Genomic DNA, 12693 nt, shown 5'->3' with positions numbered 1-12693 from the left:
GCAGCCGCAGTGCGGGCGCGCACGCTCCGCGGTGCTCGGGCCGCTGTCGCCGACCCCGCCGGGAGCAGAACAAGGGGTTCCTTTTTAGCTGAACAAACAAGTGCTCTCCATGGTAGGCGGAATCAGACAGTTAACACATTTTTATGTTGAAAACAAAACAAAAGCAAAGAAAACCACCATGAACTACGTTGCTCCAGCTCCCATCCCCCGAGGCCCCGTCCCTCGTCGCCGTCGCGGGTGGTCAGGTGGCCGCGAGCCCGCCCAGAGTCAGGACGGGCGCGGCTGGATGCTCCTCCTGCGGGACTGCGGGCGGGCTCTCGTGCGGGTCTCGGCTCGCTCGGGCCCTTGCAAGGGCAGCAAAGGGACTGAGGACACAAATCTGGGTTTCTTTCTCCTCCTTTGTGGTCGTGGAGGAGACCGCAGAGATGCTCAAACACCGGCAGAATACAGAATATATACAATTTTACCCCCGTATTCCCCCACCTATGATTTTTAAATTATTCCAGGTATAAAGTGTATGCAATTCTGCATTATCACAAAAGAAGAACTTGTTTAAAAAACAAATAGGTTAGCCATTTTCATTCAAGTGCAAAAACTCTGTCACTGGAACACGCTCTAGGTAGTTGACAAAAAGAGAAGAAATCAGATCGCTCTGTTTGTATTTTTTCTTTTCGTGGGAACATTTCACCTGCTGAGTGTACATGAATTTGCTTTCTAAAAAAGGCTTTTATGAGTTTACAGTAGAATCAGCGGAAGGAAGAGTTCATAAGGGCTGTTTTTAAAAAAACAAACAAACAAAACAAATAATTAAAAAAAACACTTTACATTCCTTCCTATACTCTAACTACACTTGGGAAGTGCACTTCAGATATGTTTGCTGTGTAGCTGGGAGATGAAGGAAAACCATAGAAAAGGTCCTCGTAGCGAACAAAATTTAGTTATTAACTTTATAGCTATGAAATTCCCCCAGGCATTTGTTTTTGTTCAAACAAACTTTAATCTCTGCATCATACTTAACCCTGCGACATGCGTACAGTATGCATATTTTGTTTTGAATAAAAAAAATGTTTTGTTCCAGTCTGTTAAGAATATTCAAAAAATAATAAAGGTATTGCTTAATAAAATTGCTAGAATTGTTTAGCAGTACATGCACAAATATTTTACTAGATTCTTCGTTTTAATAGTGTTTTGTTGAGACTGAAAAATCCTAAAATGGTCTGCGCAAATACAAAAAAAAAAAAAAACCCGCCAAAATGCAAAACTCTCCAGTTTTTGTTCCTTTTTTAAAAATTGTTTTTTATGCAAATGCCAACACACATTCACACATGCGTGCACACACACACACACACACACACACACGATACAGTATTATAATTACGGAAATACGATGCTATTTCTGGGGCCACAAGAGAGTGGGAAGAGGTGCTTGGGGGACATTGAGTTGCTGCAAGTGTTAAACACTGGGAGAACCGTGCATGTTTAAAGACCATCTAATGGTGGACCACAGATTTCAGGGGAGTTGGGGGATGACTAAAGTAGGGGAGCAGTGGGGGAAGGATACAGGGGGGGCTGACTCATGAGAAAGGATTTAGGAGTTGAGTTATTTTTCAACTGACCCCTTAAAGGCTTTAAGATATATGGCCAGAAGGGGCACTTGGGTGACTCAGTCAGTTGAGTGTCCGGCTTCCGCTCAGATCATGATCTCAAGGTTCGTGGGTTCAAGCCCTGTGTCTGGCTCCATGCTGACAGCTCGGAGCCTGGAGCCTGCTTCAGATTCTGTGTCTCCCTCTCTCTCTGCCCCTTCCCTGCTCACGCTCTGTCTCTCTCTCAAGAATAAATAAACATTAAAAAAGTTGTTTTTTTTTTTTAAAGATATATGGCCAGGAAAAACTGTGTTCTCACCTTCATCTACCTCTTCTGTGCAAAGGCCACGCCGCGGTCCATTTCTTCCTTGTTCCTCATGCTCTTGTTTGTGCCCTGGGAATTTCCATTCTGTGGGGAAATGACAGATCAACACAGATGTAAGTTCCACCCACTCTCCTGATAAAAAGTTACTATTTCAAGATGCTGGGCAAAATGATTTAAAAAAAAAAATAGCCCATAACAAACAGGGTTTCATTTTCTCTTAATATCTTTTGCAACTGGTTAAAATTCTTTTCAAATATAGAGGGATTGGAAGATTCCACTGCGCCATGTTTGAGCTTTAGTTTGGGGAGAATGGCAGCGGAGAGAGGGAGACCAAAACCCAGCAGTACCTTACCCTACAGGTAAGCCCTCCAGAAGACAATCTCAAGAGTTGGGAGAAACAACACAGTATCTAATCGTACTCTGAAACTATAATTTAAGTGAGGACAGGGTGGCGGGGAAAGAAGGAGAACCAGTTATTTACCACCCGTCAACCAGTGTGGGAATTGTCTCTCATTCCGGTAGAATTCTTTTCTTGCCATATACATTTATCCTTATCCTGTGAGAATCATCTCAGTGCCTCGTATTTATTACTGTAAACGCACATCCCTGTGTTTCCATGGACACAGGGAACTAACGTGGCTTTTCAGGGGTCAGCCAAAGGGTCCAAACGGGCAATGGCTCCTTCGCAAAGTCAAGAAACAGCCATTGAAGATGCAAGTCTCATCACACTCATGGGCCATTCGAAGTGGCTTTTCTACTTGATCAACTTGCGCATGTTAATTCTGACACAAAAAGTTCAGACCTGGCACCTTGGCAATCATCATCCCATTCTATTTTTCTTGTAGTAGATATCCACTGCATAGTGGATAATGAATTATGTATTAAAACAATTATTTCTGAAAGCAAATTGCAAATCAAGAAAATACTACTTGATCCGCAAATGGGTAGAACAGATTTCCCCAGGTTTATTACTGTCTTTATTTCTGCAATAGGGAAAGCCCAGCTTGTGGAAGATTTTGATTCTGCAAAGCCAAACGTCAAGTAACACAGTGTTACTCCTTATTACGTTTGCATTCGGCGAAGCTTTACATTGTTCTTTCATTAAAAAGATAGTAGCTGTATCCTTCTCCTCTCCCACCATATGGTAAGTGAAAATTGTTCATTTAAATGACATCACTAGGAACAAAGGAATGTAGCTCCTCACCAATGAATTGGTGCCATTTAAGTACTAGAACCTGTAGTCATTAAAATAAAAGGAGGCAGGCAGCAAGGGAAAAAAGGAAGACAAGAAAGAAAGAAAAAGAAAGAAAGAAAGAGAAAGAAAGGAAGAAAGAGAAAGAAAGGAAGAAAGAGAAAGAAAGGAAGAAAGAGAAAGAAAGGAAGAAAGAGAAAGAAAGGAAGAAAGGAAGAAAGAGAAAGAAAGGAAGAAAGAGAAAGAAAGGAAGAAAGAAAGAAAGAAAAAGAGAAAGAAAGAAAGAAAGAAAGAAAGCAAGCAAGCAAACAAGGAAGGAAGGAAGGAAGGAAAGAAAATAAAAATGGATATTTATATGAATGAATAAGAACATTATTTTTGCCAGGAAAAAACTAAGTGAATGGTGTATTTGGGAATCAGCTCTGTGTGCCAAGGAGGTGGCATCTGATACCTGGACAAGATTAAAACCCTGGTAGATCTGAGGCTTGTGTTCTTTCCAGGTAACAGCTAAACTTGTTAGTGGAAGCATTCAGTCAGTTACAAAAGGTGCATCTTATTTTTACCAGAACTGCAGACGGGTATTTAATTATACACACACGCAAACGTATACATAAGGAGACAGGCTATACAGCTACAGCATACCTTTATAAGTGTATAATATATGTATAGACATAGCTTTCAAGTAAAACTTGAACCACAAAATCATTCAGTCCATGACAACACACACATAACATTGTGATAAGTGATTCCTATTTATTTGCTAAAGGTTGAACAGGGTGCTCATTTAAAAACTATACCTACTTTGGGGTAGAAAACAGACTCTCAGAATGTCTCCATTAATGAAAGAATACCAACTTTTAGGTAACCAGAATCTTCTCTATCTTTTAAGCATTAATGATGTTTAGAAAAAAAATGGAATATGGCATGCAGGTATTGAGCAATGGTGAATAATAAGTCTTTAAATGGGAGGAAGGAAAAAAAAGTGAATGGAATAGCACCAGCCTAGAGCTTGAACCACCTCTGAGAGCAAATTCCAAACACTGTCCCCGGAGCCTAGTGAGATTCTTAGGTCTCACACATGCTTTGGGAGTATAAGTTATTTTCTCCAAATTCTAAGATACTTATAAGATTCCTAAGTTTTAAACTTAAAAAGTTAAAAACTGTAAAAAAAAAAAAAAAAAAGAGCTATCTGATGTCGTAAGCCACATCTGCCCACATTTCATTTTTTTTACCCCCGGGCTGCTACTCGGCTCACTGATTTGAAGTAAAGGAGAAGAGGTCAAGGGGAACGTCCTGATGAAACACCTAGCCAAGAAGTAGTAGTATTATGTGCTTTTCAAGTTCATTTTTTACTGTAAAGAAGCACAGGATCTCAGGGGCAAAGCCATCGTTTGGGTACCTACTTGGCACCTCTTAACATGTGGCACAAGGAAGCCAATGATTTTGAACACGAGATCACACACATGGGACTACTTGAGGCGTAAGTGAGATAAAGGGAATAAATGTGCCTGGACAAAATGGCGTCCTCAGTAACAGTTATGATTACTCGGTGGTGAAGGGAAACTCACTGCTTACTTATGGGGACTGCTCCTGGAAGTCATTCAGAGTTGCCGGATTGCACTGGTGTTTGTCTTAGTAACATGTTTTTAGAAACATTTCACACCTTTAGTCTAGCAAACTGACCACAGATGAGTTTTCAACATTTTTTAAAAATTTATATATATTATAGAATTAAAGTGAGCTCTAGGGGTGCCTAGATGGCTCAGTGTGTTGAATGACTCTTGATTTTGGCTCAGGTCATGATCTCACCGTTTGTGAGATCGAGCCCCATATTGCGTTTTTCACTGACAGCATGGAGCTTGCTTAGGATTCTGTCTCTCTCTCTCTCTCTCTCTCTCCCCCTCAAAATAAATAAATAAAAACGTTAAAAAAAAAAGTGAGCTCTAATGACTTTTAATGTAATCAGCTATTGTTTCTTTATATGTCTTCCCCTCCCTGCCACCCCAACCCCCACCCCCACCAACAAAACAACAAAAAGTAGAAGAAACCCTTAAGAATTGAGAGGGGGCTCCATGTACAAGTATGAATTGATCTAAGGTGGTCATAGAAACACTGATGCAGCCTCCAAGTGGTTTTGAAAGTGCTCGTGGATTTTTTTGTTTTAAGTACAAATCTTTGACACCTCTGGATTCCATAAGCAAAAACACTACAGTAAATTTAAACTTACTCAGCATGAACATGTATCTAAACTGAATTGATATCTGTTTGTCTTAAAATAATACTATAATTTCCATGGAATGAAATTACAATGAAAAAAACTAGGAAGCCTGCAAAGTTTTTGATAAAGTCTAAGTAAATGGATTAAGCAGGACTCTTGAGTAACATTTCTTCTTTCACTAATTCTAGTCTCGGGGGAGCCTATCGCCTCCCCCCCCCCCCAGATATTTGAATGTATTTGCATGCTTGACCCACTCCCTACTTCTGACTATAACTGACACTTCAAATGCTTTCATATTGACAACTGTCATTGAAAGCCAGACTGTGGATATTGATCTATGGATAGAGGCTGCTACAGAAACAGTAACTATTTCTCCGAAAGCTTTCAGCTCCTGTAACACCCACTGCCCAGAGCTACCAACTGTCTGAATGCTGGATACCTACAAAGGCATTTGTTTCAAAAAGCAAGTTTCAATGTGTGTCCATTTCTCATGGACTGTGCCCGAAGGAAAGTGCACGTTCAAGCAAAAGTTAAAGTTCTCTGTGGCCATTAGGAAAAGGCCGAAAGGAAGACTATTATCTCTGTTACTTGTTCTTTGTACTTTTCTTCCTTTTCTTCCCTGTGACTTTTATTTTCATATCATGATAAGCATCTGAATGTTTGCACTGCAACTTAATGGGCCATATTTCCATTTTTTCATAGATTTATTGATGTATGATAGATCAAAAAATAGGAACAACTCTACAAATGCCTATATTATTTAATTTTTTTCTAAATTCACTAACGTACTCTTAAGTAAGTAGAAACATAGAAAGAAGTACTCAGACCAATCAATTCTGAAAGACTAAGAATGAAGTAAAAACAAGCCAGTCTCACTAAACTATATGTAGTATGCTGGCAGCTAGATGGATGCTTTCTTTCTTTTTTAAAAAAATTTTAAATGTTTATTCATTTTTGAAAGAGAGAGAGAGAGAGAGAGAGAAACAGAGTGTGAGCGGGGAAGGGACAGAGAGAGGGAGACACAGAATCCGAAGCAGGCTCCAGGCTCTGAGCTGTCAGCACGGAGCTTGCCCCGGGGCTGAAACTCACAAACCGTTGAGATTGTGACCTGCACTGAAGTCAGACACTTAACTGATTGAGCCACCCAGGTGCCCCAGGATGCTTTCTTTCTTAAATTGAAAATTCTTAAATCATTAAAATATTAAAAATTAAACATACTGAAGATTTTTTTTTAAAGCCACTGGTAAGGTTTGTTTATACCTTGTTTCTTTGGTCAGCTAGCTTGCTCATTTCAGGTCAATTTGCTTTTTCTCTCACTATCATTATGTTGCTGACCCCAAGTGACTCCTCTCAGAATAGAATTGGCCAAATTTCTCTATGCAAATAGGTTATTAAGCTTGACCGTTTGGCAATGGAGACTTAAAAAAATTATCTAGTTAAATATAAAGGTTTCAGCGTTTTATTTAGCTTCTTTCTTTTGTGTCTTCATTTTATCTTTTTATTCTTGGCTATCTCTTTATATGGTATGAAAAAATAGAGTGGCACAGTTAAGATAATAATTTCTGCTGACTTTGTTGATCTTTGGATAAGACCAGGGGACCACAGCCGTGGATTGAAAGTGACCTAAATGACTTGGTCCGTCCAGCTGCAATCTCGAACTGTGGAAAAGACCAGGGAACCACCGCCATGGATTGAAGGTGACCTAAATGACTTGGTCTGTCTAGCTGCAATCTTGCTTCCAAGGTCAACATCCTCTGTCATAATGTCTCCAGATAAACCGTGTGATGATGTGGCCATATAACCTTGGCTCCTGCTGAGGCAATTGCCTAGAATGTCATTATAACACCAGAAATAACATGTCTATGTATTTTTTCCTTCCCCTCAATTCAAAGGGCACACAAAAGTTATCAGTAAATGAAATATAACAGCAACAAAATTTGCTTCTAAGCCTTTAAGTAGTGATTCAATTTTGATGAAAATCTTGGAAAACATTTGCTGCATTGGTTGAGCCAAAGCATTTTGATTTAACGCGATTCTCCTTCTAAAACGCAATACAAAGAAATAAAGATTTGGATTCACAAAACATACAGTATGATGAATAAATAATAAAATATATTTTAAGTGTTCTCAGGTATTTTTACCATAGAGTCTAAAATTTCGTAGTTTTCTTTTTAGTGTAGTTTTTCTTTCCCCTTAAAACAATGTAGGTTTCTTTTTTTTTTTAATTTATGTGGTTTTTCAGAAAATGTCTTTCCATAGCTTTCTGAATCTCTTCAAATTTCATACTTATGTTCAGTAAGACATTTGAAATTAAACTCTTTACTCATCTGTTAGGCCCAATATATATCAAAGTCTTTATATTGTTACAAGTTGTTACAAGTAGATTTAATTACTTGCTTTGATTCTGACCTCTTTCCCCTTTTCTTGCTCCTTCCTAATTTCTACTGCTCTCTCTCCTCTCTGTCTTTGTCTCTGTCTTTGCCTCTCTGTCTCTGTCACTCAACTTCAGGATTTTCAAATGAGCTATCTCAATCTCTGTCAATGGCATTGTTGAACCACGTGGACTGTCCTATGATTCTTAGAATTGAAAAGAGAATTAAATGATCTTATCAGAAAAACATGAAATTAAAAGATGTGAAATACATTAAATACTTTATAATTAGAATAACTTTGGTTGTGCAACCAAGACCCTTTAATCTTCTAGTGAGAACTTTGGTGCTCTAATTTATTACAATGCCTCACAAAGAAGTATTGTTTTCAAAATGAGTTAGGTGAACTGTCAAAGCATGTGAAAAGCACTAATATAATACCCTTATAAGAAGGCATTTGCAAACCATGACTTTGACTTCTTCAAGGTTAGACATTTGGATTTACATATGTTATAATAAAATACAGAAAATTTACTTTCAACATTTGATTTTGGAAAAAATACGCTCCAACTGAAATGGAAATTTAGCCTTCCTAGCCATCCAATTTTATTGCATACATTTTTTAAGCTATTGAGAAATTTTCATTTTTATACTTTTAAGGAGAAGTAGCCTCTTAACAAGAGCCTCGCCCTCTGACAATGCCCACAACACCTCACGACACCACTGATTTTGTATGTTTCTGAATAATTTGCGAACTATACACTAACTAGAACTATAACTATACTAACATTACTCCTTCAAAAGAGCAGATATATTTTGAAAGATCGAAGACTAGAGAAAATACCTTAAGCAATTCTTTCTTTTAAGAGTAATCCATCTTGAACTTTATAACCCTGTGCAATGACAAACCACAGTCAAATCCTGCAGAATTTTTATTTAATGTATCAAATCCGCATGCGATCTCATTCACAGAAACAGATCAACACCAGAGTCTTCCTTCTTTTCCTTGTGAATTTGGCCAATCAATCTATTTCTCCCTCAAGCTTTTCTCAAAGGTGAGTGTAGAGTGAAAATTTATTTCTTGTGCCGTTAGAGGGAGCAGGATGAAGTTCAGGCACAATATTATTTGTACTCCTGTCACAAAGTCCCCAGTATGCTCAGTGCTCATCATCTGAGGAGACAGCACTGTATTATCCAGGAAGCACACACCCCTGTTGACTAAACTCTCCGGAGAGGACTGGGAACCCATCCTGAAGTGGCAAGCAAGCTCGAATCAGAACAAGGTGTGGAGGAAGGGGGTATATTTCTTTTTTAAATCATATGATGGGGGCGCCTGCGTGGCTCATTCAGTTGAGCGTCCGATCATGAGGTCATGATCTCCTGGTTCATGGGTTCAAGCCCACCCTTCAGGCTCTGTGCTCACAGCTTAGAGCTGGGAACCTGTTTCAGAGTCTGTCTTCCCCTCTCTGCCTTTCCCACACTTGCATTCTGTCTCTCTCTCTCTCAAAAATAAATAAACATTAAAAAAATTTTTTAAAAATCCTATGACGAACACCAATAAAAGTTCTGGGCAATAAAGATGTGTCTTACAAGATTCAAAGAAAGCATTATATAAATTTCTTTTCCTCTGTTTTTATTTTATTAAAGTTTCCAGAAAGGGTTGGGGGGGGATTGGGGTTTAAAATCAACACTTAATCTCTCATTTTGAGAAAAGTATGGATATCTTACATCTCCATATATTAGTTTCTTTTAAACATACCCATAAACTGCCACATTCATGACTTTCAATCCTTTATTGAAAAAAAAATTATTGAGAAGGCTTCTACATCACTGGGACTAAGCTAGGCTTTGGAGAAACAGATACAAAAGAAGTAATTTTGATCTCTCCGAAGTTTCTGGACCAGTGTGGGAAAAGGGCATATAACAATGATGGAAAGAGAAAGTCAGGAGCGCGGCAAACTTAGAGGACTCTGGGAGCACTTAACTCTGATTGGCAGGGGTTAAAGGTTCACAGGTAAAGTGACATCCTCATCATCAAGTAGGAGGTTAGCAAGCAAAGGACAGATGGAGTATGCGGTCATGTGCAGAAGACCAGAGCCAAAGGGACCTCTGTGTACAGGGCAGAGAAACATGCCAAGAGACCCTCATGGTTGGAGAGACAAGAGGCTGCTCTGATAACCCAGCTTAGAAGCTGGGATTTGAGGGGCGCCTGGGTGGCTCAGGTCATGATCTCAGTTCACGGGATCGAGCCCTGCTTTGGGCTCTGCATCGTAAGCAGGAAGCCTGTTTGGGATTCTCTCTCTTTCTCCCTCTCTCTCTCAAAAATAAATAAACATTTAAACAAACAAACAAACAAACAAAAAGTTTGGATTTGACCCTCAACATAAGACAAAGCCATCAGAGAATATTTTAAAAATTATGCCGCATAAGGAACTTCATGCATTTAAAATTTTTTCCTGGGCAGGAGTGTAGGGCATTGATTGAGGAAAGGAAGGAAGGAAGAAACGAACAAACGAAGGAAGGGGACTGTAACATCAGTGAAAAATAATGAGAGTTGGAGGAAGTGCGGCAGTGAATGAGACAGAGAAGAGGGGTGAATCCGGTCAATACGATGGTGTAGAATTAGTGGGGCCTGATAATCTAAATATGAGTGTTAAAGACAAGTGCAAGACAAAAAAAAAAAAAAAACAAAAACCTAAAACAAAGACATGAAAAGGAATCTCAGTTTTCCAGTGTGGCCATTCATTAAATAAATCCAGGAAGAAGAATGGATTCGCGGCCGTCGACAACCCGTGCACATTTAGAGATGTTGCGGTCGTCCGGGGGGACTGTGTCATGGCAGCATAGCATAGACTGTTAGGATAAAGCTACCTCCTCTCCAAAGAAGAGAACAAAACTGCAAATAGCTCAGCACAGCGGACTTTACTTTCTGCTTCCTTTAACCCCCCGTGGCCACCTCTGCTGTGGCGACTTCCAAGGCCCGGACTTCTTGCGTTGTGTCTGAAGCCTTGTCTGACCCTCTATCAATCCAGGTGAAGGGGACAGTGTGGGAAAGGTGCATCCACTTTCTAAACATGACAGCGACTAAAGCTTCGGAGATCAGAGCTCTGGGGGGAAATGAGTGACACCGGGTGCATTGGCTAAAAGCACACGGAAGGCTGAAAGGAGACGGAACTTTTTCTTTAGGCATCTGTCAAGGTCAGGCACTCTTCGTACTTCATTTCTGGCGTTCACAACAAACCTGCACAAATGGTGTTTTTCATCCTAAATATTTGGAGGAGGTACAAGTCTCAGAGAGAGCATGGAAGCAGGTCAAGGTCACACAAGTAGTGAACACCTGTGTTTGCACTCAAGTATGATTTTCCTAATGCCAGGCCCTTCTGCTTCTGTCACAGAACTCTGCATATAACCCTGCTCTCTTTCATCTGGGAAGTGACTAGAATAAATAAAACTAGTTAAAATTCAATTTTAGCCTTAAATAATAAAAACAAATCGCGTTTTTAAAATTTTTTGAAAAAATGTTTATTTTTGAGAGAGAGAGAATGGGGGAGGGGCAGAGAGAGAGGGAGACACAGAATCTGAAGCAGGCTGCAGGCTCCGAGCTGTCGGCACAGAGCCTGATGCGGAGCTCGAACCCGTGAACTGCAAGATCATGACCTGAGTCAAAGTCAGACACTTACCAACTGAGCCACCCAGGCACCCCGCAAATTGCATTTTTAATTGTAAAATACGTGGGAAAAATTCAGTGACCTTGTCTGGGGAAAGCGACCCCATTTTTCCACTGTTGCCTTTTGGTCCTCAAGGTTAGTGAATTTGCAGGATGTTCGATGCACAGATTTCTCCTTGTCAAATCTCTGGTCTTAGAATGAGGGTTTGGCTTCAGTATTGACTAAAAGTATGATCGTATCACATGCCTGTGGAACTCCAAAGAAAATTAGTTGACGCTAATTGAAATAGAGTACCATAGCGTTCAGGTCGACGGTCGAGATGAATAATAGACACTATCTTCAATTTTGACAACTTTATGACTTAGTGAAGGCTCCAGGCACACGCCTTCAAGAGAACGGGCATTTACATTCTAGGTCTGTTGTTGGCAAGTGAGCAAATTATCTTTGTACCCAATGATTTAGTGGCTGGGATTCGCTCTTTCAAAATTAGTAGTGAAAATTACTGTTTTTCAGAAGGAAATATATCAAAAGGGAGAAAATAAGTGGTATTACCAAGGACATATAAAATTAAAGAGTGGCTCATTATAAACCCAACACTGTGTCCAAATCAGTGACGACAATGACCATTGTGGGCAAGGTTGGACATTCTTCACGAAGTCTACACATGTTAGGGTGCCCAGGAAAACTCCTATAATTTCATAAAAACCTATTTTTCAAGAAAATATTTCATTTTTAAGTGACTCTTTAATCTGGTGTTTACTTGACTTTCAGAATCAAAAATAGCATGATATATAAATTTTTTAAAAAGGTATATTCTTGGGGCCCTGGGTGGCTCAGTTGGTTAAGCTTCTGACTTTGGCTCAGGTCATGATCTCACGGTTTGGGAGTGTGAGCCCCATCAGCATAGAGCCCACTTTGGATCCTCTCTTTCCCTCTCTCTCCCTCTCTCTCTGTCCCTATCCTACTCATGCTCTCTGTCCTTCAAAAATAAATAAACATTAAAAAATATATATATGCTCTGGATGTTATTGTTTTAAACTTGGTCCTTCTAACTTGTGAAATCTTTAAAACCTCTATATTCAAAAAAAACAAAAAAAACCCATATACTGGAGCTTAACATCTGACTAATGATTTCAGCTCAGGTCATGATCCCAGGGTCGTGGGATCAAGCCTCACATCAGGCTCCATGCTGAGTGTAGAACCTGTTTAAGATTGTCTCTCTCTCCCTTTCTGCCTCTCCCCTGTTCTCTCTCTCTCTTTCTCTGTCTAAAATAAAAAACAAAAAAACAGGGGCACCAGGGTGGCTCAGTCAGTTAAGCGTCGGACTTTGGCTCAGGT

Source organism: Panthera tigris, chromosome A1 (assembly GCF_018350195.1).
Source record: "Panthera tigris isolate Pti1 chromosome A1, P.tigris_Pti1_mat1.1, whole genome shotgun sequence".
Lineage (NCBI taxonomy): Eukaryota > Metazoa > Chordata > Mammalia > Carnivora > Felidae > Panthera > Panthera tigris.
The sequence above is the reverse complement of the archived record's forward strand: the minus strand, read 5'-3'. Positions refer to the sequence as shown.